Below are 27372 nucleotides of genomic sequence, written 5' to 3' on the forward strand. Positions count from 1 at the left end.
TTGGCTTTTTCTCCATTTCCTTTTGTTTGAGCAATGCTGTTCGAATTTGCAAACTCCAGAACACAAATTTAGCTGAGGGTAATTTGCCAGATTGTCCTAAGGTTATCAATTCATTCCCAACTTTATCCCAGAATTGAATATTGTGGATTTCTTCAGGGGAAATGTTTGGGAACTGCAGAAAAAGCCATCTTATAAACTGTTTCAATTTTCCTTTAGAGAATTTCACATTACTCTTGATTAAAATGCTAACAATATGATAATACACTCCCCTTTGTACAATGCTAAGTTTGGAACCCATGTTAAAAAGCAAAGTACTTAATCCCGCCTGACTAAAAACAAAGCTAAAATCAGCTACCAATTTCTAAAAAAAACCACAGATAGAAAGCGATAACGAGCAGACAAAAGCTTCACAATGCAGCTGTATATACTGCTTTTAAAATTCCCGGGCAGCAGCAGCAGGGAGCTGGGACACGCCCTGCCGAGCCGAGGCAGAAACAAAGCCTCCCCCGCGGTGGAATGCAGCAGCCACTCCCGCGGAGCAGAGACAGCAACTACTCCACGTGGCAGCCGAAACCGGGACGCCCCCCCCCCCGCCGCCGCGTGTGCAGAGCACTCCCGACCCCGGTCCACGTGGAAAGAGAGCCCCCCCCTCTCCCGCAAAGAGAAAGAGAAAGAAAATCTCCTAACACGTGTCTGAACACGCTGCTGAGCCGGGGGGGGAAGGGCAGAGAGCGATCCCGCTCCGGCGCGAATTCTAAAAAACAGTGAAACACGCAGCAGGAAAGCTAACACTAGAACGCTATGAATTCTTGTCTGTGGGGCTGCGCAGCCAAAATGCAAAGGCAAAAAGGAACAGAACTCGCGGCAGAGTCTGTTTTTGAGCTTCTGCTCTACCGAAAGCAGAGATACTCACGTGAAATGGAAGCTGTAGGCTGGGTACAGGCAGGCAGGTCTCCACCGGAAAAGGACCTCTCTCTGGGTGCAAGAGAGGCTGCCCTTTTCTTCCTCTGGAAAATCTGTTCACCACAATGAAGCAGGGCTTTCCAAAGGCGCCGAACAGTCCACGAAACTTTTTCTGGGAGTATTCCCAAAGTCTCTAGCTGGGAGTCTTGAAGCCAGGCTCCTTTCAGCTGGATGCACGGCTGGCAGAAGCTTCTCTGAGGAACTGCGAGTCCGTTTTCCGGCTCAGGGTCGAGCCACCCACAGGGACGCCAATATATTAGAATAAGTATCCCAATATAACCAGTTAAATGGTGCCTAGGCCAGTTCTGACCTTCGCTGCTGGGCCAGAGGCAGCACTGCGGTGTTCACCCCAGCGATACCTTGGCTGGCGGCAGAGTGCAGCGGGGCACAAGACAGGACTCCGTTCTCCTCAGGGGACAGCTTCTGGCGATGGTGAAGAAAAGAAGGGAGCGGATTCTGCTAGAAGGTAGCCAGATGTTTATTCCATGAGCACAGATATGTCTGCACTGGGCTACTGCTGATAACAGAATGGTGCCGCATGGTCTCATTCACATTTTAAGCTCAGGACAGGGGAAGGGGAGGGGACAGGTGAGTCACCAACCAGGTGAAGGGGCAGGGTCTCCAGGTACTAGGGTCACCTATCACACGACGCCTTGCTGGTATGTTAGCCTGATTGACAGGGCACACTCAGCGAGGGGCGAGGGGGAAGGGAGAAGGTAAAACAGGATATTGCAACACACCACAACAAATGGGAAGACCCCGATTCTGGGAGGAAGCATCATCTTCGGTGGACTAGGTTACCCCAAGGGTTTTCCAAATCCCCAAACCCCTTTGGTCAAGCCTTAGAAGAACACAACTCTTCTCCATCAAACCTGAGATAAAGCTCATCCAATATGTAAATTATATGCTTCTCTCAGGACAGGAAGAAAAATAAGTTTTTCTTCCATAGTGTTGTCAAATTTTCTGGGAAACCAAGGACTTCAGGTATCAAAAGGGAAACTCCAATTTTTAGAATGGGAAGTAAAATTCCTAGGACATGTAACGTGTCAAGGAAGCTGCCGACTGCTGAACCCTGAGAGAATTAGGGGGAGAGTCTCACTCTAATGGCCAAAAGCTAAGAGAGAAGTCAGAAGGTTTTTAGGCCTCTTGGGATATTGTAGGCTATGGATTGAAGGATACACGCAGGCCATCCGGTTCCTATATGAAAAGTTAGTTAAAGAAGAGATGAGGTGGGAAAAAGACAATGAACAAAAGTTTGAAGCTTTAAAGCAAGAATTAGTCAGTGCACTGGCATTGAGTCTTCTTGCCTTAGACAAACCCTTCTATCTGTTTGTAGATGTAGAAAAAGTAGTACCATATGGAGTGTTAGCCCAGAACTGGGGAAGATCCAGGAAACCAGTGGCCTATTTGTCAAAACTCCTAGACCTCATCAGCCAGGGTGGCCAACCTATATTCAGGCTGTGGCAGCAACTGCCATACTCATAGAGCAAAGAAAAAAATTAACCTTTGAGGGAAAATTGAAAGTATATACTCCTCACTCAGTTGGAAGTATCCTAAGTCAAAATGCTGAGAAATGGCTCACTGATTCCTGAGTGCCTAAGTATGAAGCCATCTCAAAAGACAATGGTTTTGAGCAAATCATGAGTAACCAACTAAACCCTGCCCAGTTCTTGTATGGAAAGCCAGGTGAGGAACTAATACATAATTCCCTAGAGGTTATAAACTATCAAACTAAAGTAAGAGAGGACCTAACAGATCAATCATTCCAAGGCAGAAGACGATTGTACATCAATGGATCTTCATGGGTAATAAAGGGGCACAGGGCATCAGGGCACACTATAATGCACGAAGGATTGGTAGCCATAGAAAAGAGAAAGTTGCCTTCCAACTGGTCAGCCTAAGCATGGGAGTTCTATGCCCTAAAGTGAGCTCTGGAAATATTAGCACAGAAAAGGGGAACAATAGATACAGACTGAAAATATGCTTTTGGCATAGTGCATATCTTTGGAAAATTTTGGGAAGAGAGGGGGATAATAAATTCAAAGGGAAAGGGACTGATTAAAGTGTTAGAAACCTTACAATTACCAGAGGAAGTAGCAGTGGTATATGTTAAAGGACATAAAAAGGGACAGACTCAGGAGGCGTGAGGGAACAATTTAGCTGATTTAGAAGCTTACAATGCAACTGAATTAGAGACAGAAAAACTAATAATAGTATTAACAGCCATGAGAGAAATGCAAAAAATCCCTGTGTTCAGTGGGACCAAAGAGGAAGAACTTAAAATAGGAGCGAGCCAAGAAAGATAATGAAGGGAAGTGGAGATTAGCAGATGGGAGGCAAATGTTGAATAAACACCTTGCCAAGAAAATGCTAGAAGGCATACATGGAACAACACATTGGGGTACACAAGTGCTAAGTGATCAGTTTCTAAGGGATTGGGGTTACATAGGAATTTTCAGAATAGCTAAGCAAGTAATTGAACAGCGTATGATATGTCAACAAGTGAATAAGAAAATCATGAGGAAAACACCCAGAGGAAGGCGAGAACTAGCCTTAAGGCCCTTCCAAAATATCCAAGTAGACTTCACTGAGCTTCTCCAGGTACAACGGTGTAAGTTTTTGCCAGTGATAGTAGATCATTTGACTCATTGGGTAGAGGTGGTACTGGTGAACCTTTACTAATGCTGCTTTACTCACAGCATTGGCACTGGTGAAAGCCAGTGCCAATGCTGTGAGTAAAACAATTCTGGAACCAATTATTCCCCAATATGGGATGGCAAATAGGATTGATTCAGACCGAGGAACTCATTTCACATCAAAGATATGAAAAACAAGGCCCTTCGGTTGTATTTTGATAAGGGTTAATAAGGTCTAGAAACCATTTAAATTTTTGAAAGTGAAAATGATTTGTCACATGGGGTTAGGGAATGTCAGAAAAGGTTGTCCACACTGGGTCAGCTCCAAGGTACAACTTGTCTGACCTAGCCAGACCTCCTTAGGAATGGCCCTACATCAATATCAAGCACAGAATGCTGCAATCACCTTTTCTCAAAAGAGAACAGTAATAAAACACAGCCTTTAAAATAGGATTACACATTACTTAGAAGCTCATTGAAATATTTCTCCATAACAGTAAAAGGAAAACTTCCTGATGAATAGGACAAGACCAGAGGGAAATCAAGGCAGAGCCATGGTTTTTTAGGACTTGCTTGATCCTAATGACCCCTATGGTGCATTTGGAGCTGAGCCCTTGAACATCAGGGCCTGAGAGGAGATTGCACAAACCTTTCCAGGAGTCAAAATCAGAAGAAAACCTCAAAGAGTCTCAAAGCATGAATGGCTCCCACTGAGGTCCATCCCAGCACAGGCTCCTCATGGACTCCTGGAAGAGCGAATTGGAGGCCAGGATTGCAGAAAAAAACTTCTCAGAGATTCAGTGTAGGAAGGAAAATCCAAAGTACCTTAAAAACCTTGAGTACCTAAAAGCATTAATGAGGCACATTGAGTGTCAGTACAAAGCTCTCAAGGGACTCGTTAAAGCAGATCATTGGGGCCATGATTGTACAAAGTTCTAACGGAGTCTGTATCAAAAGTTAATCACCAAGTACCTTAAAATAACTAAAGTATCTTGAAGCATTAATGAGTCCCACTGACTGTTGCTAGTGACAAAGCCTCTCCAGGGACTAATTAAAGAAGATAATTGGAGGCCATGATTGCACAAGCCTCTCAGAGACTCCAAGGCAAAAGCCAAACCAAAAGTCCTCTGAAAAACCTGCAGTCCCTGCAGGGAGCATTGAGGAGCTCCCAAGGCCATTCCTGAGCAAGGATCCCCAGGGACTCCCAGCAGAACCTTGAGGCCACTGGGATGTGGGCTAGGGGGGGATGCTGAGGGCAGGACAAGGGGCTGAGAGTGCCCAGCCTGGCTGGGGCTGTGCCAGGAGGCCCCAGGGCCTCAGGACAAGGTGTCTCCTCACAGCCCTTGGTGGCACAGACCATGCTGTGGCCAAGGGCACCAAGACATGGCTTCTCTTTGTCCCTACCTGTCATCACTGCCTCCAGTTCTCTGCTCTGCCTGGGGACACTTTTTCAGACGTGTCTCTCAGTGGGACCCATTAAAAGTCCAAGAAACTTTGGAGTGGGATTCTGACTTGGAGTTCTGGAGAGGTTTCTTCAGCTCCCTCTCAAGGACTGATGTTCAGGGACTGAGCACAAACCCCAGAGGCTCATTAAAGTCCTTGTGCTGTGTCTGTGCTGCTGAGTTGAGACTGGCACAGAGGCAGCTCCTGGTAACCAAGAAGAGCTTCAAAAGCACATTTCTCTTGATGAGCAGCTCTTCTGCCAGCCCAGCACGGCTGGGGCACTGCCTGCAGCTACCCTGGGCACAGCACAGAGGCACAGAGAGCTTCAATCAGTCAGGGCTGGGAAGGTGCTGAGAAGCGCCTGGGGCAGAATCACTGCCAGCCCTTGGCACCTGAACCACTGGCTGCAGGACAATGCAGCTGCAGCTCCTGGAGTGATCTCCTAAAACTGGAACATCCCAATGCCTACAGACCCTGTGAGTACATTCTCTGATTGTCTCTTGTGCAGAGCAGCCAGGGGTGCCCAGGGCTGTCCTGCAGAGCAGGGTCCTGCAGCCCAGGGTGCTGTGCTGGGGCAGGGACTCTGCTGCCTTCCAGGGACAGCTCTCAGCCAGCCATGGCAGCTGCTCCCGGCACTGGGGGACAAGATCAGGGTGGGAGGAGAGAGCTGGCAAGGCTTGGAAGTGTTCTCCTTTTGTGATGAGGATGCTGCATTGTTCAGGACTGCTTGCAGCGTGGCATTAAACAGCAGAACATAATCAGTAGATTATACAGGGAGCAGAGCAAGGCAGGGGCTGCAGGAAAGGCAAAGTCCTGCTTTTTAATCTATTGTTTTGAGTTACCTGAATGGGATATTGGCCATAAATATTCATTTCAGTTCAGCTTGAGGCAAATAAAAAAAAAAAAATCTCTCATCTAAACAAATCAGGCAGTGACAGAAATCAGCACCAGGCCCCTTAGAGGCAGCATCAGTGTTGCTTTTCCAGCCTCCTCAGGGTTGCTCTGACATTCCTATCAGAGCCTGCAGAGCCAGAGCTGCCCCTGGGCAGTGCCTGAGCTGGGAGGGGTCTGCAGGGCAGAGCTGAGCCTCCAGGGCTTGGCAGGCAGTGGGGAGAAAGTGCCCCCAAGCTGTGCTGGAATATTTCAAGTCCTCTCCAAACCCAACTATTCCATGATTACTTTTTCTGCAGGTCCCCATGCCAAGACAGAAGAAATGTCCAACAGCAGCTCCATCAGGCACTTCCTCCTGCTGGCATTGGCAGACACGCGGCAGCTGCAGCTCCTGCACTTCTGCCTCTTGCTGGGCATCTCCCTGGCTGCCCTCCTGGCCAACGGCCTCATCATCAGCGCCGTAGCCTGCGGCCACCACCTGCACACGCCCATGTTCTTCTTCCTGCTCAACCTGGCCCTCACTGACCTGGGCTCTGTCTGCACCACTGTCCCCAAAGCCATGCACAATTCCCTCTGGAACACCAGGAACATCTCCTACACTGGATGTGCCGCACAACTCTTTTTCTTTATGTTCTTCATCTCAGCAGAGTTTTTCCTCCTGACCATCATGTGCTACGACCGCTCCGTGTCCATCTGCAAACCCCTGCACTACGGGACCCTCCTGGGCAGCAGAGCTTGTGCCCACATGGCAGCAGCTTCCTGGGCCAGTGCCTTTCTCTATTCACTTCTGCACACAGCAAATACATTTTCCCTGCCCCTGTGCCACGGCAATGCCCTGGGCCAGTTCTTCTGTGAAATCCCCCAGATCCTCAAGCTCTCCTGCTCCAAAACCTACCTCAGAGAACTTGGGCTCCTTGCAGTCAGTGCCTGTTTAGCACTTGGCTGTTTTGTGTTCATTGTTTTCTCCTATGTGCAGATCTTCAGGGCTGTGCTGAGGATCCCCTCCTGAGCAGGGACGGCACAAAGCCTTTTCCACCTGCCTTGCTCACCTGGCTGTGGCCTCCCTGTTCATCAGCACTGCAGCATTTGCCTACCTGAAGCCCCCATTCATCTCCTCCCCATCCCTGGATCTGGCAGTGTCAGTTCTGTACTCGGTGGTGCCTCCAGCCCTGAACCCCCTCATCTACAGCCTAAGGAACCAGGAGCTCAAGGCTGCAGTGCAGAGACTGATTACTGGATGGTTTCAGAAACATTAAACTGCTGGCCAGTGTTTGCAAATCACTTTTAATAAAAGTAATCATTAATACTTCTTCTTGGCTTCATTTTAGAGATTCTTTACCTTTGTTTTAATTTTTTCCTATTGTCCAAAAAGAAATGTCATTTTTTGTTTCATTGGTCATTTTGTTCCTCTCCACCATGCCTGTGGCCACAGACTGTTGCAGAGAGGGGATGTGCTGTTGGTGCCTTTAAATGAAATCACGATCTCTCTCAACAAAGTTTTCTGCAGAAGACTGCAGAACTTTTCTGCCCTTTTGTTGCCTTCTGGGGAGCTGCAGCAGCAATGTCTGCGTGCAGAGCTGGGGGCAGATCACTGCTGACCCAGCAGCTGTGCCCAGAAGCAGCAGCACTTGGTGTTGCCAGTGCTGCTGCCGTGGCCCTGCCCCGCTGCCCTGGTGGCCCTGGTGTTGTTGCAGGGCCTGAGTGCTCTCGGGGCCGGGCACAGCCCTGGGGGTGGCAGTGCCGGGGCTGCAGCAGGGACAGGCCATGGGCACTGCTGGGGCAGCGCTGACGCCTCAGCCCAGGCCATGGGGGCTCCAGGCTCCTTGCCCAGGCTCTCTCAAGAACACGCCCAGGCCAATGCTCAGCACAGAAAAGCCCCGTGAGCAGGCCCAGGCTGGCCGTGGGCAGGCTGGGGGCAAACAGCATGGCTGGGGCTCTGCAAGGGCCCTGGGGCAGACGAGAAGGAGCAGCAGAGCAGGGGCTGATCCATCCCCAGTGCGCTGCACAGCCCAGGGCAGCGTCCCAGACTGTCCTTATGGAACTGCCAACAACATCCCCCCTCTCTGCAGCCCTGGCCTCTCCCCCAGCTCACACAGGTGCCCCATCCTTGCAGGCACAGACACGGCAGCACTGGCTCAGCAGCCCCTGTTTGCATTGCACACAGCAGGGGGAGCACCCCCATGCTGTTGGTGTGGGGACATGAGCCTGAGGGAGCACATATGCCATCAGCCCCTGGGGCCAGCAAGGGCTGGGGGACACCAGGGAAACCACTCAGCTTTGTCCTGGCCTCTACAGTCAGCCAGAAAGTTTGTTCCCATCAGCTGGGAGTTTCCTGTCCCACTGCAGACGCTGTTGCTCAGAGCCAGGGCTGTCTGGCAGCCAGCCCCAAGCTGCCCTGAGCATTTCCTTGGCTTCACCTTTGCTTTCTTTACTCTTCCTGATACAAATGTCTTCCTACTGCCCATCCCTTTTCCCTCCCCTGCAAACAGCCCATCCCTGCTTGCCCTTTCCTTTCTGGCCCCACTCCCCATTGCACTTCCTGACTTGGCCCCATGGGAACGTCCCTTGGGCAGCAGGATCATCCTACAAGTGCTGCAGGAATTGTCTGCAGGCTCCTGCAGTGCCTGGTGCTGCTCCCTTGCCAGAGGCACCCCAGGCCAGGGCGGCACATCTGGGCTGCTGTGTCTGGCTCTGGGGCTCCCTGTTCTGGGCAGTGAGGAGGAGCTGTAGAGGCTCTGCAGGACTGACAGGATGGGCTTTGGGGCTGGCAGGAGAAGCTGAGGGACCTGGGCTGCTGGAGCTTCTCAAGAGGAGGCCCAGGGCTAATCCTGCAACTGCTCCAAGGGTGGTTCCAGAGAGTCACAGAATCAGAAAGGTTGGAAAAGACCTTAGAAATCATCAAGTCTAACCTGTGCCCTGACACCACCCTGTCTCCCTAGAGCCTCCCCTTCTCCAGGATAAACAACCCCAGCTCCCTCAGACACTCTGAAGAAGACTTGTGTTCCAGACCCCTCCCCAGCCTTGGTGTCCTTCTCTGGACATGCTCCAGCCCCTCCATGTCCTTGCTAAATTGGGGCCCAGAACTGGACACAGCACTTGAGGTGTGGCCTCATCATTGCTGTGCACAGGGGAACAATTCCTGCCCTGCTCCTGCTGGCCACACCATTCCTGAGCCAGGCCAGGAGCCATTGGCCTTCTTGCCCACCTGGGCACACTGCTGGCTCATGTCCAGCCTGCTGTCCATCAGTCCCTGCAGGTCCCTTTCTGCCTGGCTGCTGTCCAGCCCCTCTGTCCCCAGCCTGTAGTGCTGCAGAGGTTGTTGTGGCCAAGGTGCAGGACCTAGCACTTGGTCTTGTTCAGCCTCATCTTGTTGGATTTGGGCCCTGGATCCAGCCTGTCCAGGACCCTCTGCAGAGCCCTCCTACCCTGCAGCAGATCCACACTCACACCCACCTTGGTGTCATCTGCAAATTTCCTCATGCTGGACTCAGTCCCCTTATGCAGATCATCAATGCAGACATTGAAATCCACACTGGCTGGCTCTGATCCCTCAGCCTTCCTGTGGGTGCCCTGGGATGGCACTCAAGGTGATCTGTTCCATAACCTTGCCAGGCACCCAGGTCAGGCTGACAGGCCTGGAGTTCCCCAGCTCCTCCTTCCAGCCCTTCTTGGGGATGGGCTCACACTGGCACCTCCAGTCCTCTGGCACCTCCCTGCTGAGCCAGCACTGATGGTAAATGATGGAGAGCAGCTTGGGGAGCTCATCCACAGCTCCCTCATCCCCCTGGGATGGATCCCATCTGCTCCCAGAGACACCTGTGAGCATCTGAGTGGCTCAGCAGGTCCCCAGCTGCTCCCTCCTGGTTTACAGGGGGCTGCTCTGCTCCCTGTGCCCATCCACCAGCTCAGGAGAACACTTCTCCTAAGTGCAACCTGTTTTGTTCTTGAAAACTGAGGCAAAGAAGGGGTTAAGTACCTCATCCTTGCCCTCATATTTGGTAACCACATCTCCCCCAATAATGGATGGAGATTGTCCTTGTACCTCTTTTTGCCATTAATCTATTTATAGAAACATTTTTATTATCCTTCACAGAAGTGACCTGGTTAAGCCTTAAGCTTTCACCTCTCTGATTTTCTTTCTGCATGACCTAACAACATCCTTAAACATTTCCTGAGTTGCCTGCCTCTCTGTCCAAAGGTGATGCAACTTCTGTTTTGCCTCAAGTTCCTGCAAAAGGCCCATCACATTCAGAACGTCACCTGTTGGCTAAAGAATGCCTCAGACGAGGAAAATACAAGAGTCTATAAATTAAAAGAGGGAAAGCAAGCTAGTAAAGTAAAAGAAGAAAAAGTGGCTGGGAAGGCTAACAAAAACTGGGACCCCCTTGATCACTTACCTCCCTCCTACCCTTGCAGTACCTCAAATCCTTCCTCCAATTCCTCTTTCCGTGGACCCAATTCCTCCTCCTCTCCCAGCTGTCATTCCTTTACCACCTCCTAACCCAGTTACACCTCCACCACCTTCCCCTCAACCCTCTTCTTACTCTCTTTACCCTTCCCTACTCTTCCCTTACCTCTACCATCTCATGCCCCCCTTATTCACCAGCAAGCTCCTGCTCTGCCTCCCCAGCACAAATGAGAAGCCAAACAACATCTCAGAATCTCATGCCCAAGAGTGCAGTTACCCAGTCAGCCTCCACAGCTGATGTTGTTACAACCTATTGAAAGTGGCTGAAGTGGAAAAATTGTTCCCCCTCAGAGAAGTTCCCATGGGCGGGGTGGTCAGTGAGACTGGATTTGTAAATGCTCCTTTGACTGCATCCGAAGTTTTAAACTTTAAAAAAGAATTGTGAAATTTAGTGGAAGAGCCAGTCGGAATAGCAAATCAAATTGATCCACTTTTAGCCCTAATATCTATCCATGGGGAGAATTGAACTTCATCTTTAACATCCTATTTTCCCCAGGAGAGACTCGATTAATAAGAACTGCAAGAATGAAAATTTGGGAGCGAGAAAACCAACCCTGGCCCCCAGGTGACCAAAAAATGCCTTCAGTGGAGCCTGACTGGGACCCTAATCAAGAAGAGGGGAGAAGGAATATGAGAGATTACAGTCCATGATGACCAGAGGGATAAAAGAATCAGTGCCTAGAGGGAGTAATACCAGCTTAGCCTTTGACAGCAACCAGAAAAAAGACGAGACCCCAGCACCATGGCTTAATGGGCTAGAGGAAAACTTCCAGATTTACTCTAATGTTGACCCAGGTAGCCCAGAAGGCCAATCTCCGGTTCCCTGTGGTCAGGGATGACCCTGAGAATCCCTTTTTCCCAGCCCGGTGTTTTGAAGGAGTCTGAATTCTTCGGCTCTGGTTTCCAAGGTTCTTTATTGTTTCTTATTTATAAATTTTTTTTCTCTGGCCTGCCAGAGGTCAGACAGAGGCAGACTCCCTGCCCCTGGGCTGGTGCCTACATTTTATACTATGAACTATGTGTAGTTTATTTTTCATTATTTTCCAATACCTAAAGACACATAGCAGGGGACTTTCAGTATTAATCAAAACAAATGCACCTTTTATTGTGTGCCCACAGCAGATGCAACAGAAGGATTAGAAAGGAGATAAAGGACAGAGAGAGAGAGAGAAAGGAGGGTTGGGTGAGGGGAATAGCTACCAACAGAGAGATGAAATCCTCGTGGTCCAGCCAATAGTTCTGTCTGGTCACGTCGGGGAGAGTCTCAAAGCCTTTGGTTAACTCAGGGCTCTTTTATAATCTACCGCTGGGAGGGAGCAGGACGGCACATGGAGGGAACAGTGGAGAATAAATCCATTGGGAACAGGCACAGACAGTCCAGGTCTGAACAGCACAAACCGGTGCCAGCAATGAGCGGGGCCTGTTGTTTCAGGACTGGTTCCTATGGGAAACATCCCGCTTCCCATGGCAGACATCCAGCTCCAGTCAGGCCAGCACCTCTGGGTTAGAATTTGAAGGGTCTCAGTCTCAGTCCTTGGGGAGCGCTTCAATCTCTGTCCTTGACGGCGGCTGTGAGGCAGATGAGGGATCTTTGGACCATCTCTTACAGACTGATGTAGCAAAACATAAAAACAGTTATTCATCTCCCCTTAGAAGAAAATTAACTGAATTATTTTTCTTATTTATAGTATTATTATTGTATATTTGTATTACCAAATTTGAATGTATATATTAAAAAACCCATACCATTTTAGAAAGCAAAAAATTTATTGGTCATTGGTTCTAAGTAACACGATTCCCTTCATTAATTCACTGTCCAGTGTGGCTCTTGATTTCTTCTTAATGCTAATTAGCCCCATTTTAAATCCTTTTGTAATCCTTTTTTATCATTTTCACAGAAAAGGTAAAAAAGGCCACTTTGGGGTCTCTGGTGACATTTCTGGGGCACATTTGGGGCAGTTTGGGGTCTGGAGAGGGAATTCAGAGAGAACTTGAGGGTCTGGAGGACACTTGGGGGAGCCGAGTGGGCACTTGGAGGGGCACTCAGGGATTCTGAGGGACAGTTCGTGGTCTGGGGCAGCACTTGGGGGTCCAGGGGGTTCCTTGGAGGTCAGGGAGGGGAATTTGGGGCCCTTCGGGATCCGGGCGGGCCCTTGGGGGGCCCTGACAAGCTTCTCTGGGGCGTGGGGTGTGATGGGAGTTGTAGACGCGGGTCTAATGCAGTTTAACATGGCCGCGGAGCATCACGGGAGTCCGAGACGCAGCTGCAATGGCTCTCAGTGGGGCGCAGGGCACGACGGGAGATGAAGTCCCGGCTGGAACAGCACTGGACAAGCGCCGCAGAGCATGATGGGAGCCGTAGTCGCGGAAGTGGCTCGAACGCTTTGTTTGGGAGTCCGGGAAGGTTCTGGGGGGAGACTCCTGCGTCCGAGCCGCGACTTGAGATCCTCGGGGGAACGTAAGCGGTTCGAGAGAACTTGCGGCGAGTTCGAGGACCTCTAACAAGGTTCTTTAGGGTGCGGGGCACGGCAGGAGTTTTAGGCGCAGGACAGTGTTCTGAGGGGCTCTGGGGCCGCGGGGGAGGAGAGGAGATGAATTCCCAGAAGTGGCTGTACCGGGCATCTGTGGGGTCGGGAGCACTCAGGGGATCCGGAGACGCTTTCAGGAGGTCCCGAATGGGCGCTGAGAGGGCACTGAGGGATCCTGGAGGGTCTGGCGGACACTTAAGGGACAAATGGGGGCCTAACCCGGTGGTTCTGTGGAGCGCGGGGCATGACGGGCGTTGTAGTCCCGGCTCCAATGGGGCTCAATTGGGCCGCGGGGCATGACGGGAGTTGTGGCTGAGATAAGCACCGTCCCCGAGTCTCCGATCTCTGGCGCTGATTGGCTTCGAGTGATGACGGGCGGGAGCCTCGGCAAATGGGATGTGGCAAAGGCGGGAACAGCCCATTCAACTTCTCCAGTCCCCCCCAATACAGCCCAGTTCATCCCCAGTACAGACCAGTGCAATGCCAGTACAGCTCAGTTCATCCCAAGTAGAACCCAGTTCAACCCCAGTGCCCCTCCAGTCCCTCCCAGTACAGCCCCGTCCCTCCCAATAACCCTGAGTTTATTCCCAGTCCCTTCCAGTTCCCTCCAGTGTCATTCACAGGATGCCCCAGCATCCCCAGTCTTCTCCGCAATGGCCCCAGTGTCTCCAGTATGTCCCAGTCCTCCCCAGTGTCACTCCCAGTCTGTCCCACTGTCTCCCACAGCGTTCCCAGTGTCCCCAGTATGTCCCAATCCTCCCCAGTGTTTCCAAGGACAGTTTCATTTCTCTCGGTGGCCGTGGCAGCCAAACCCAGCAGTGGGGTCAGTGCAGTGCCCATGGCCACAGCCCCTTGCAGGGGCCCAGTGCAGCTTGGGCTGATGATCCACCCTCACAGCTGGCCCAGGGCAGCTCTGCAGTGCCTTTGGTGGCACCTGGGGCTGGCACACACCTGAGCACTGTGTCTGTTTGCACTGGGGAAACTCAGGAGTTTCAGATTGCTGCAAAAAGTACAAAAAGGGGAAAACCCCTCTCAGGCTGGATGCAGCCAGCTCTCTAAGCACAGCAGGGCCCAGGGGAGTGAGGACAGACAGGATGGGGCTGGGCAATGTGGAGCAAGGTTGTCCACACTGGGTCAGAGCTCCAGGCACAGCTTCTGTGAGCAGGCCAGAGCTGCTGAGGAGAGTCCCTGGGTCAATATCAATCACAGAATGCTGCAATCACCTCTGCTCTAAGGAGAAATTTAATAAAAGACACCCTTTAAAATAGGAATGTATATTTTATTACTGCTCTTTGAAATCTTTCTCCATAACTGGACTAGGAAAACTTTAATGACCCTCTCAGGGCTTTGGTGTTGTTTACATCAGTCTCAGTCTTTGAGAGTCAATAACACAAAGGTAAATTTAAACTCCAAATTTTCTTGAAGTTTTAATGGCTCCCACTGAGGGACACCACTGGGAAAGTGTCCCCAGGTTCCAGTTAGAGCAAAACACTGGAGGCAGTGATGACAGCTGGGGACAAGCAAGGCAAAGGTTTCTCTGGTGCTGAGCACAGCTGGATGTGTTTGAGGAGTGCAAAGGGCCAAGGCCTGAGCCCCAGCCCCTGGTCAGGCAGATCCTGTCCCTCCTTCCTTGCTCAGGGCTCTTCCCAGGATGGGCACTGGCATGTGGGGATGGGCAGTGCCAAGGGCAGGAGCATGCGGCGGCCCCTGCCAGGCTGCTGAGCAGGGACAAGGAAGCAATGAGGCCCCAGCCCTGCAAGGGTCACTTGTCCCCTTGTGGCCTCAGGTCCAGGCCCAGCAGCCATGGCCAAAGTGCTCTGGCAGGGCTGTCCTGCAGCTGCTGCCCATCCCTGTGCCCTGTGCAGCCCAGGCTGTCCCACGGTGTCCCTGCCCTGCACCTCTGTCCCTGCAGGCTGTCGGCATCCCCCGGCTGCCCCACCTGGCTGGGCCCTTCCTTTGCTGACAGCTCTGCCTCCTGCCTGCCCCTGCCTGCCCACACAGAGCCTTGGGCTGATACCAGAAGGGTTCATTCAGTTTTTACTGTGCCTGTGAACTATCAGCACAGGAACAAGGCATGCAGGGGCTGCTTTCCCAGCAAGGATGGTTGGAGGGAAGATGAAGACATCTGGCTGAAGGGTGCAGGGATAGAGAAAACAAGGACTGAATCTGGGAACTTGGGGTGTGTTTTATGGAAATGGGTAAATTGTAATTCACATTTAGTGACTGTATTTAAACAACACACTGGTAGGATTACATTTCCATGTGACGTTGGGAGTTATCCCTCACTACAGCTCAGGCCTGAGTAAATTATACCCTCTGAAATAGCAAATGAGAGCAGCTCTGTGCTGAGTGGAGTGGAAACTGAGGATAGCAGAGGAGACCTGGGAGGGATTGAAGGGAAGTTTCATAGATGTGGATCCTTTTGGCACAATAGAGAACAGCCAGAGAAAGAAAGAATTAATGCAAAGGGCAGATAGGGAGAGCCAGAAAGGACCCAAACATAAAGGAATTTCCCTGCCAGGGCAGGGCTGTAGTGCAGCATGGCCCCCAGAAGGAGCCTTTGTGTGGGCAGGCAGAGGCAGGTAGTTGTGTCCCTCAGTGGGAGCCATTAAAACTTCAAGAAAATTTGGAGTTTAAATTTACCTTTGAGTTCTTGAGAAGTTTTTTCAAGACACTTTTAAGGACTGAGTGTGATGTAAACAACACCAAAGCCCTGAGAGGGTCATTAAAGTTTTCCTAGTCCAGTTATGGAGAAAGATTTCAAAGAGCAGTAATAAAATATACATTCCTATTTTAAAGGGTGTCTTTTATTAAATTTCTCCTTAGAGCAGAGGTGATTGCAGCATTCTGTGATTGATATTGACCCAGGGACTCTCCTCAGCAGCTCTGGCCTGCTCACAGAAGCTGTGCCTGGAGCTCTGACCCAGTGTGGACAACCTTGCTCCACATTGCCCAGCCCCATCCTGTCTGTCCTCACTCCCCTGGGCCCTGCTGTGCTTAGAGAGCTGGCTGCACCCAGCCTGAGAGGGGTTTTCCCCTTTTTGTACTTTTTGCAGCAATCTGAAACTCCTGAGTTTCCCCAGTGCAAACAGACACAGTGCTCAGGTGTGTGCCAGCCCCAGGTGCCACCAAAGGCACTGCAGAGCTGCCTTGGGCCAGCTGTGAGGGTGGATCATCAGCCCAAGCTGCACTGGGCATTGCAAGGGGCTGTGGCCATGGGCACTGCACTGACCCCTCTGCTGGGTTTGGCTGCCACGGCCACCGAGAGAAATGAAACTGTCCTTGGAAACACTGGGGAGGACTGGGACATACTGGGGAACACTGGGAATGCTGTGGGAGACACTGGGACATACTGGGAGTGACCCTCGGGGATACTGTGACATACTGGGGACAGTGGGGCCATTGCTGAGAAGACTGGGGACACTGGGGCATCCTGTGGATGTCATTGGGATGAACTGGGAGGGACTGGGAATAAACTCAGGGTTATTGGGAGGGACTGGGCTGTACTGGGAGGGATTGGAGGGGCACTGGGCTCGTACTGGGTTCTACTTGTGATAAACAGGGCTCTACTGGGGTTGTACTGGTCTGCACTGGGGATGAACTGGGCTGTACTGGGAGGGACTGGAGAAGTTGAATGGGCTGTTCCCGCCTCTACTGTATCCCATTTGCCGAGACTCCCGCCCATCACTGCGAGCAGCCAATCAGCGCCAGAAATCGGAGACTCGGGAACGGTGCCTACGGTAGCCACAACTCCCGTCAAGCCCTGCAGCCGGATTGAGCCCCATTGGAGCCGGGAGTACAACGCCCGTCATGCCCTGCGCTCCACAAAACCCCCGGTATCCGCTACCCCTTTGTCCCTTAAGTGTCCCCCAGATCCTCCAGGATCCCTCAGTGCTCCCTCAGCGCCCGTTCGGGACCCCCCAAAAGCGTCCTCGGATACCCTGAGTGCTCCCAACCCCACAGATGCCCGGTACAGCCACTTTTGGGAATTCATCTCCTCTCCTCCACTGCGGCCCCAGAGCCCCTCAGAACACAGCCCCGCGCCTAAAACTCCTGCCGTGCCCCCGCCCTAAAGAGCCCGGTTAGAGCTCCCGGAGCTCCCCCCAAGCCCTCCCGAACCGTTTACGTTCCCCCGAGGATCTCAAGTCGCGGCTCGGATGCAGAATTGTCCGCCAAGTGCCTTCCTGGACCCCCAAACAAAGCGCTGGAGCCACTTCCGGGACTTCGGCTCCCATCATGCTCCGCGGCGCATGTCCAGTGTTTTTCCACTCGGGACTACATCGCCCGTCACGTCACGCGCCCCTCTAAAGAACCATTGCAGCTGCGCCTCGAACTCCCGTGATGCTCCACGGCCCTGTTAAACTGTATTACACACCCCCCCTCCCGCGCCTACAACTCCCATCACCCCCCGCGCTCCAGCGAGCCCCGTCAGAGCCCCCCAAGGGCCCGCCCGGACCCTAAAGGGCCCCAAATTCCCCTCCCTGACCTCCCAGCGCCCCCCTGGACTCCCAAGTGCTGCCCGGGACCCCGAACTGTCCCTCAGAATCCCTGAGTGCCCCTCCAAGTGCCCACTCGGCTCACCCAAGTGTCCTCCAGACCCTCAGGTTCTCTCTGAATTCCCTCTCCAGACCCAAAACTGCCCCAAATGTGCCCCAGAAATGTCTCCACAGACCCCAAAGTGGCCCCTTTTATCCTGTCTTTGAAAATGATAAAAAAGATAACAAAAGGATTTAAAATAGGACTGATTAGCATAAAGAAGGAAAAATCAATAGCCACACTTCTCAATGAATTAATGTTGGTAATTGTGTTACTTAGAACTAATGACCAATAAATTTTTTGCTTGCTGAAAAGCTGTGGATTTTTAGATATAAATATTAAAATTTCTTATTACAAATATAGAATAATAGTATTATAAATAAGAAAAATAGTTATAATTTTCCTAATTCTAAAACTTATATTTTTAAGGGGAAATGCATAATTACTACTATGTTTTGGGATGTCAGTCTGTTAGAGATGGTCCAAGATCCCTCATCTGCCTCACAGCCACCGTCAAGGACGGAGATTGAAGGCCCCCCAAGGACTGAGATGAGATCCTTCAAATTCTAACCCAGGGGTGCTGGCCTGACTGGAGCGGGATGTCTGCCATGGGAAGCGGGATGTTTCCCATAGGAACCAGTCCTGAAACAACGGGCCCCACTCACTGCTGGCACCTGGTTGTGCTGTTCAGACCTGGACTGTCTGTACCTGTTCCCAATGGATTTATTCTCCACTGTTCCCTCCATGTGCTGTCCTGCTCCCTCCCGGCGGTAGATTATAAAAGAGTTAACCAAAGGCTTTGAGACTCTCCCTGATGTGACCAGACGGATCTATTGGCCGGACCACGAGGATTTCATCTCTCTGTTGGCAGCTATTCTCCCCCTGCTTTTCTCTGTCTCTCTATCCTTTATCTCCTTTCTAATCCTTGTGTTGGATCTGCTGTGGGCACTCAATAAAAGGTGCATTTGTTTTGGTTAATACTGAAAGTCCCCTGCAGTGTGTCTTTGCACCCTGAGATCAGTGAAACGAACCATCGTGACCCCCCTTGTACCAGGGGATGGTGACACGGCCTGATGGGGTTGCTGCCCACTGCGTGTGAACGTGATCTTCTTGGTGGCGACTGCACTGGTTCACCTGCTCTTGCCTTCTGGTGTCCCTATTCCAGAATTGCCTGTGCCACCTTCCTTTCTTATATTGTGGTTCTCTGCAGTTCCTTCAATAGTCAGCCCTTCCTAAGTTCACTCTTGGAATAGGGGATTATCACCTCCCCATCATAGCGAGTGCATTCGAATGCACTTGAATGCATTTTGCCTGCATTCAAAATATGGTCCCTGTTTTTGATTCACTGTGGAATTTCTGTTTGTATTTTCTACCTCTGTCCAGGCTGGGATTGAAGGTACTTGAGATGATATTTGGCGTTCAGATTCAGGTGGTTTTTGTTTCTCATCAGTGACGCAGCCTCACAACCATGAGTTCTGCAGCCTTTCATCTAAGGCACAAAATGGCTCACTGTCTCTTGTTAGAAGGCCTGGATGGTACCAAGGAGACCATGGTGATACTGGGGATCCAAGGAGATTGTGGTGACACCATGGATGCTCATGGAACCATGGGCATTGTGACACAGCAAAGCTTCATGGAACTGAGGAGTCAATTGGGACTCTACCAAACCTCATGGCACCAAGGGCCCATTGTGACACTGAAGAACTGGGAACCAAGAGTCTCTTGTGATGCAGGGAGTACTCATGAAACCATGGAGACCATTTTGAAACTTCAAGGCTTGTTGGAACCAAAGGGTCATTCTGGCACTTCTGAGCCTTTGAACCAAAGGGACCACAGTGACACAGTGGGGCTCTGTGGAACCAAGAGGCGGTGGTGACATTGTGGAGTGTCATTGAACCAACTGTCCATGGTGACACTGCAGGGCCTGATGGAATCAGGGACACCATTGTGACACTACAGGGCATCATGGAAGCAAGGGGCCATTGTCACACTCTGGGGCCTCTAGGGATCCAAGGGCAGTTGTGATACCATGGAAATTATGGCAACTGTGGCACCATGAAACCAAGGAGACCATTGTGACACTACAGAGCCCATGGACCTAAGGATTCATGAAACAGTGCAGGACACATGGAACCGAGGGGCCATTGTGAAGCTGTAGAACCAAAAGAGCTCATTGTGACACTCTGGGCCCCCGTGGATCCAAAGGTCCATTTTGACATTGCAGGGCCTCATGGAATCCTGGAGACCACTGTGAAACTTTGGGGCCTTGTTGCATTAAGTAGCCCTGCAGGACCTGATGGAACCAATGAGACCCCATAGAACCAAGGGTCCATTGTGACCCTGTGGTACCAAGGTGTCGTGGGTTGACCCGGGCCAAATGCCAGGCATCCATGTGGGCTGCTCACTCACTCCCCTCTGCAGCTGGAAAAAGAAAATTTAATAAAGGGTTCATGGGTAGAGATAAGGACTGGAGGAGATCACTCATCAAATACTGTCCTGGAAAAACAGGCTTAGCTTAGAGATGTGAAATTCATTTATTACTAACAAAATCAGAGCATGAAAAGGGGAAATAAAATAAGCCCCTCACCTCCCTCCTTCCATCTCTACCTCCCACCCCAGCAGTGCAGGGAGACAGGGAATGGGGGTTATGGTCAGTTCATCACCCATGGCTTCTGCCCCTGCTCAGGGAGAGGAGTGGTTCCCCTGCTTCACTGTGGGTCCCTCCCAAGGGAGACAGTTCTGCAGGAGCTTCTCCCATGTGAGTCCATTTCAGGGGCAGCAGCCCTCTGCAAACTGCTGCAGTGTGAGTCCATGCCAGGGACAACAGTCCTTCCCAAACTGCTGCAGCATGGGTCACTCTTCCAGGGGGTGCATTCCTCCAGGGACAGGCTGCTCCAGCCTGGGAGCAGGGCCCCTCTCTCCATGGCTCTCCTGCAGGGTGCCTGGGTCTCCAGGGCCTGGAGCACCTCCTGCCCCTCCTTCTGCATTCACCTTGATGTCTGCAGGGTTGTTCTTCTTACGTGTTCTCCTTGTGCTCTCCTCTGACTGGAGTTAAAATTGTGCCACAATCTCTATTTTGATTTCTTTTTAAATCTGTTATCATGGAGGCATTGCCACCATTTGTAACTGGCCCAGGCTTTGCCAGCAGCAGGTCCATCTTTGAAGCCACCAGGAAGTGGCTGTGCCAGACACGGTGGAAGCCTCCAGCAGCTTCTCACAGGAGCTGTCCCTGTGCCCCCTGTGAAATACAAAGCTGTGTTTCGTATCAGGTACATACAGGCAACATGGTATTTGTGATTGTAATATGTGTGGAAACCCACCATGGGACAGTTATAAAGACAAATTCTAATAATTTCTGAGGAGGTAAAGCATGGAACAAGGCCTTTAAACCTATCTTTTGTTTGTAATTAACCTTTATAAGTCTTAAGTTGGTTTAGGAACATTTGAATTAAAGCGTTAAGGATGTTGCTTTTTGACAGGAACTTTCTGCTTGTAGCTAAGCCTTAAAGAGTTTTGCAATCACCTTTTAAAGTATAATTTTGGAATATTGCTTGTAGTAAGGATCTTTGAAACTATAGCTTTAGAATATATAAAAGGAAGCATGCTTATCTCACACCTTAACAAAACTGTGAAAAGCAGTCTAAGAAAGGAAGATGAACATCAACTGAAGGATTTATAGTTTTGACCAAGGGAAGCTGGACATCACTGCTATGAGGTTTATAGTCCTTGCAATTAAAAGGTGGACCCACATCTGGATTCTGGACCACACCATCTGGGAGATTTCTTTGTTCTTTCAGAAACCAAACCACCACCATCTGGGGATACTCCTTTCTGGGATACATCCTGAGAAAAACTAAATCAAAATAGGTATGGAATTGTGACATAAAAATTGGAAATAGAAACTGCTGAGAAAGCTGATGAGCACCCCTATAAATACCTGTAAGCCTCAACTATTGGAGTGCAGTTGGAGGGAAAACTTCCCCCACTGTACCCAGCACTGTATTGCTCATACTTTACCATAGTAATTAATGACTTGATTGCTGCTTGAATATGGGCCTAGTCAAGCTTCTCATTTGTAACACTCCTGTGGTGGGAGCTGGGAGAGAAGAAGGGGACGCTGGCCAGTCCCTCAGGGAAGGTGCGGCTCATTTGCTGACAGCCGGTGCCTCCCAGCTGAAAACTTTCAAACTCAGTGTTTTTCTGGGACACAACATTTTTCACAGGCTGATCCACGTTTGGTCAGGGGCTTCTTGCTGGGATTTGGGGTGCCTGACTCCCCTTACGTGCACCAGTGGCGTGGGGGATGTGGCTCCCAGAGGCGCTGCCTCTGGCCACAAGCCCGGAGGGAGTGAGGGTTGTGCCGAAGGAGCAGAAAGCGGGAACACTGGAATTTGAATTGCGGGGTGGGGTGGGGGTGTTGGAGAGCGAGCATCGCTGACTTTTTCAGGGAAAGAAGACCCGCAGAGCCGGGATGGAGATGCCTGGGAAAGCTTCTCCTTCCCAGCTGGCGTGCACTGGTGGTTCTGGGGGGAGAGGGAAAAAGCATTCAGTCACTCCTGCTGCCAAGGCACTGGCAGCACGGTGGAGGTGGGCTGTGAGAACAAAGACCCTGCCCTGCAGGCCAGGTCTGGGCTGTTTGGCCTGCCCACTGCCGGGTTTTGAGGCTGTGATCCCACTACCCGGGTCCGGGGCACCGTTCTGTGGGCCAGGTCTGGGGTCCTTGGTCCACCCACCCAGACTGGGGCCAGGGATTCTGTCCCACCCAGTGGTGCAGGTCCAAAAAACCCTCTGCTGCTGCTGCTGCTGCTGCTGCTGATCTTTCTGGGGAAAAAAAATAAAAAAGGTGAACAGAGCTACCAGCTCAAAGTACTGGAAAGCCACGAGTCAGACTCAGCCCAAGGGATTCAATTAAGGACAGTGGCCAAGGCATTCCAGAAATTTTCTCAATATTGTTTGATAATTATCAATGGATTTTTTTAAATAGTTATTAGTGATTTTTCTTTAGCAGTTCTTTGTTTCAGGATTCTGCAAGTCTGTTTTAGGACCAAAAGGGACCTGCAGGGATGTCAAAGGTCAACACCTTCAGTGACTGGGATTGTACTGGGATGCCACAGGGATCATACTGGGAGCAGCTGGGCCCATGCCGGGGCAGACTGCGATCACACTGAGGAAGACTGGGATCATACTGAGATGGAGTTAGAGCCTGCAGGGGGCAATTGAGACCATATTGGGGACAGATGGGATATACTGGGAGTGACTGGGATCATTCTGAGGGTGACCAGGAGCAGCTCTGAGCAACTGGGATCATTCAAGGAGCAACTGGGAGGAACTGGGAGTGACTGGGTGCGTGCTGGGGTGATTGGAAGCCACTGGGCTTATACTGGGATGAACTGGTATCATGCTGGAGGTGACTGGGATCATACTGGCAGTGAGTGCAACTACACTGAGGCTGACTGGGAGGGGTTGTGAGCAAATGGGATCAGGCTGGAAGGAACTGGGAGTGACTGGGAATGTGCTGGAAGGAACTGGGGTACACTGGGAGAGACTGGGAGTGACTGGAACAAAAGTGAGGGTGAAAGGGAACAACTGGAACCATGTGGGGCACCATGTGGTTCATACTGGCAGGGACTGGGAGCACACTGGGATCATCTCTGGATCATACTGGGAGGGACTGGACTAATACTGGGAGTGTCTGAGAGTGACTGGGAACACACCCTGCAAATCATTCCCCATACTGGGGGGGTCTGGGAACAACTGGGAGCAAGTAGCATCATACTGGGAGTGACTGGGTTGATATAGCTGGAGGCAACTGGGACTCTACTGGGAGTGATTGGAAGTTATGGGATTATACTGGGACCATACTGGGAGTGCTGGCATGTGACAAGGATCATACTGCAGCTTCCTAGGCTCCTATTGGTATTGAAAGGGAGCAACTGGGAACACACTTTGGGCTACTGGGAGCAACTGAGAAAAACTGGGATCATGCTGCAAGCCAACTGGAGGAACTGGCAATGACTGGATGCATGATGGAGGCAACTGGGATATACTGGGCATGACTGAGATGATACTGGGATAACAAGCACATTCCTGGGATCACTGTGAGTCTGGGAAGAACCATGGACATGCTGAGGGAAACTGGGATGTAGTGGGAGTGTTTGTAATCATACTGGGAATGACTGGGAACAAGAGGGACCATGCTGGGGAGAACTGGGACCATGGTAGGGGCAACTGGGAGTGAGTGAGAGTGACTGGGTCTACACTGGGGGCAACTGGGCATGACTGGGATCATGCTGGCAGGGACTGGGATCACATGGGGAGTGACTGGGACTATAGAAGGGACAACAGGGTTCAACTGGGATCACACTGGGAGGAACAGGGAGCAACTGGAACCATGATGGGGGCAACTGGGATCATACTGGGTCATACTTGGACTGCACTGAGGGTGACTGGGAGTGGCTGTGAGCAACTGGGATCAGGCTGGAAGCAACTGAGGACAACTGGGACTAACTGGGAACCTGCTGGGAGTAATTGGAATATGCTGGGAGTGATTGAAACCACAGTGGGGGTAAATGGGAGCAACTGGAACCCCACTGGATGATAATGGGAGCAGCTGTGCCCATGCTGGGGTCATACTGTAACTGACAGGCATCATACTGGGATTGAGAGGAATAGTACTGGGAGTATCTGAGAGTGACTGGGATCCTACTGGAACCAGACTGGGAGTGACTGGAAAGGTGTTGGCTCTGGCTGGAACCATGCTGGAGGTGACTGGGAGCAACTGGGCCCACACAGGGAGTGACAGGGAGTCACTCTGAGCATGACTGGAATCATACTGGGAGGATCTACGAGTGACTGGGATCATAATGGGGGTGGTTGTAACCACACTGGGCGTGACTGGGTGCAGCTGGGATCATCCTGGGAGCCACTGGGACTACAGCAGATGAGAATGGATCCTGATAGGTGTCACTGGGAGCTAATGGGCCCATGCTGGGAGGAAAATGTGGCACATTGCGAGGAACTGGGATCAACTGGAAGGTACTGGAAGTATGCTGAGGGGACTGACACCATAACTGGGATCATATTGGGAACAACTGGGACCTTACTTCAGGCAACTGCCAAAACTGAGATCATGCTGGAGGTAACTGGGAGGAACTGGGAAAGATGGGGATCATTCTGAGCTAACCAGAACCTTACTGGGCACACTGGGATATACTGGGAGTGTCTGTAACCATACTGGGGGGACTGGAACCACACTGGGAACAGCTGAGACCATGCTGGGGGCAACTGGGAGTGAGTGGGACCACACTGAGAGGGACTGGGACTATTCTAGGGAAAACTGGGATCCTACTGGCAGGAACTGGGAACAACTGGGACTATTCTGGCAAGAACTGGGATCATACCTGGATCACAGTGGGAGCAGCTGGGTGAGACTGGGATCACACTGCAGGTGACTGGAATCATACTAGGATTAACTGGGAGTGGCTGTGAGCAACTGGAATCATGCTGAAAGCAACTGGGAGGAAGTGGGAGTGACTGGGTGCATGCTGGGGGTGACTGGGTGTGAGAGTCTGTCAGAATTTTGCCTCATCTGCCTCACGATCATCCTTGGGAGACCACTGAAGAGAAGACCCCCCCCCCCGTCTATATCTGGCTCTGAAGGAGAAAAGTCACACGCCACAGGCCCTGAGACCTGAAAGCTCAGTGTTAAGTTATTGTTTTCACTGGTGTGTTTGCTGTATGCTAAGAAGGGGGCACTGTGCCCCGTTTGCAACAATAGCAGCTTTGGAAGCTGTCCCATCTCTTGGCCTGGCTGGACTTCTCTTGAGTTTCAGGTGGTCTCCCACCGAAGACCCTCACCTGTTTTACAACCACCGTGACAGACAGACGGAGATGTGGGAAGCTTTTCCATCAAGGACTGAGACATGAAACTCCTAAAAGGCCCCTCTGCTCCTTCCAAGGACTGGGGCTGAAACCCGCAGCCCAGGGGAGGTGTGTGGGGGAGGGAAGCTGACAGAAGCGAGATGTTTGCCTGCGGGTTGTGACCACTGGAGCAAGAAAACAATGGCTCTCATTTACTGCGGAGAACATAGACTACCTGTTACATCTGTTCCCTATTGCATCTGTTTCCCCCTCTCACAATTTTCAGTAATAAAAACCTCTGAGTTGGCTAGAGATTTTGAGATCTCCCCAGCGTAACAGGTGGATCCTTGACTGGACTGGACCAAAGGACTTTGTCTCTGTATTGGTAGCTATATCCCCTCTCCCTCTCTCTCTCTCTCTCTCTCTTCTCTCTCTTTCTCTATCTTTTTCTCTCCCTTAATCCCTCTATTGCATTTTTGCTGTGGTTATTTCAATAAAATTGCATTTGTTTTGATTATCACTGCAAACCCCCTTGTACTGTGTTAGTTTTTGCACTCTGAAATCATTCCTACAAACCATCAGGACATCTGTTCACTAGGATGGATCCTGACACAATATACCCTGGAAAAGCTGCAGCCCACGGTTTGGGCAGGTTCCCTCCTCGCTGGGAGATTTAAGAGCTTGCTGGAGGCTGGGCCCAGAGAGTGGTGGGGATGGTGCTGAACCCAGCTGGTGTCCAGGCACTGGTGGTGTCCCCAGGGATCTGTGCTGGGCCCAGTCCTGTTTAATATCTTCACTGATGATCTGGGTGAGGGGATCGAGTCCACCATTCACAAATTGCAGATGGCACCAAGCTGGGTGTGAGTGTGGATCTGCTGGAGAGCAGGTGTCGTGGGGTGACAGCCTTTATCCCAATATCGTGTGTTATGTCTGGCAGCTGTGCCTTTTCCCCCACCCCCCCCCCCCCGGCAGTCTGGCTGTGGCGGGATGGGGAAGAGAGGAGGGGGGGGGGGGGGGTGTGACCAGTCTCTTTTGGCTTTTGGCTTTGGCTGCTTGGCTTTGGCTAGCTGCTGCTTGCTTGCTTGCTTGCTTGCTTGCTTGCTTTTTGCTTTTGCGCTGTTTTTTTTTTTCCTTTTTCTTTTGTTCTCTCTCTCTCTTTCTTACCCTCCCCCAAGATACTGGACCGGCTCCGGATCGGACCTGCGAGCTCCAGGACACCCGAAGCCTGCTAGAGAAGATTCGGCGCCCTCCACAACACAGTCTGGTCCCTTTTCTTTTCTTGTGTTGGGGAGTGTTCTTTTGTTACTTGTAAATAAATAGGTTTTGTTTTCCACTTTGCTCCTCCGAGAAATTCCTTCCCGAACCCAGTGTTGGGGGAGGGGTGGTTGGAGGTTTGTTTTGTTCTGGGGGGCTCCCTCTTGGAGATTTCCCCTAATTTGTCCTAAACCAGGACAATAATTTTTTGGTGCGTTGGCCGGGAAAGCGGAGGCCAAAAACAGTGGAAAAAAAAACCTATAACAATAATATTTTGGTTTTGGTTGTTTTGTGGGCATATTGGTGATTCATAATGTCATTTGGAGTGGAAGCTTGCCGGTTTTTCTGGTCCCTAGGGGCTTTTGAAGTTTTAATACCTTTGTGGTCCCTAGGGTTATTTCCTTACCCCAAAATAGCTCTGATGTTGTCCCTAATAAGTAGCTTTTGTAAGCGGGGGGCACTAACCAGAATAATCATTGTGCTGGCCTTATGTGTGATGATGTGTCGGATAACAGTGCTGGACTTTATTTCAGGAATGTATGGATTGTTGTCATGGTTGTGTACTCAGTTTGTTTGGGGAGAAGAAGAGGAAGGGGCTTTTCAGCCTTTGTCTTCCTTCTTCTCCTACAAATTGTTGACATCTCTATTAGAAAATACTGACTTTCCCCTGAGTTTGAAAGAAACCATCTTTCTGGCATTTAATTTATTAAGCCTTGTCTATACTGTCTGGAGTGTATATAAAATGAAAGCTGAGATTTCTAGAGGGGTTAGAGAGACTCCTGATTCAGGAGTA

At 50.9% G+C, this 27372-nt stretch overlaps 1 protein-coding gene and 1 long non-coding RNA gene across 2 annotated transcripts in view; both read right to left on the reverse strand.

Moving 5' to 3' along the window:
* Positions 1-27372, reverse strand: part of LOC141730043 (uncharacterized) — a 511185-nt gene that overhangs the window by 318712 nt on the left and 165101 nt on the right. The window lies entirely within an intron of this gene.
* On the reverse strand, positions 11482-13167 carry LOC141730125 (uncharacterized). The gene is made up of 2 exons (XR_012581573.1): positions 12148-13167; positions 11482-12011 (listed from the first exon to the last, which is right to left on the reverse strand). It is a non-coding gene; the product is annotated as an uncharacterized LOC141730125 (long non-coding RNA).

The sequence above is a fragment of the Zonotrichia albicollis genome, chromosome 9, assembly GCF_047830755.1.
Source record: "Zonotrichia albicollis isolate bZonAlb1 chromosome 9, bZonAlb1.hap1, whole genome shotgun sequence".
In the NCBI taxonomy this organism is placed as follows: domain Eukaryota; kingdom Metazoa; phylum Chordata; class Aves; order Passeriformes; family Passerellidae; genus Zonotrichia; species Zonotrichia albicollis.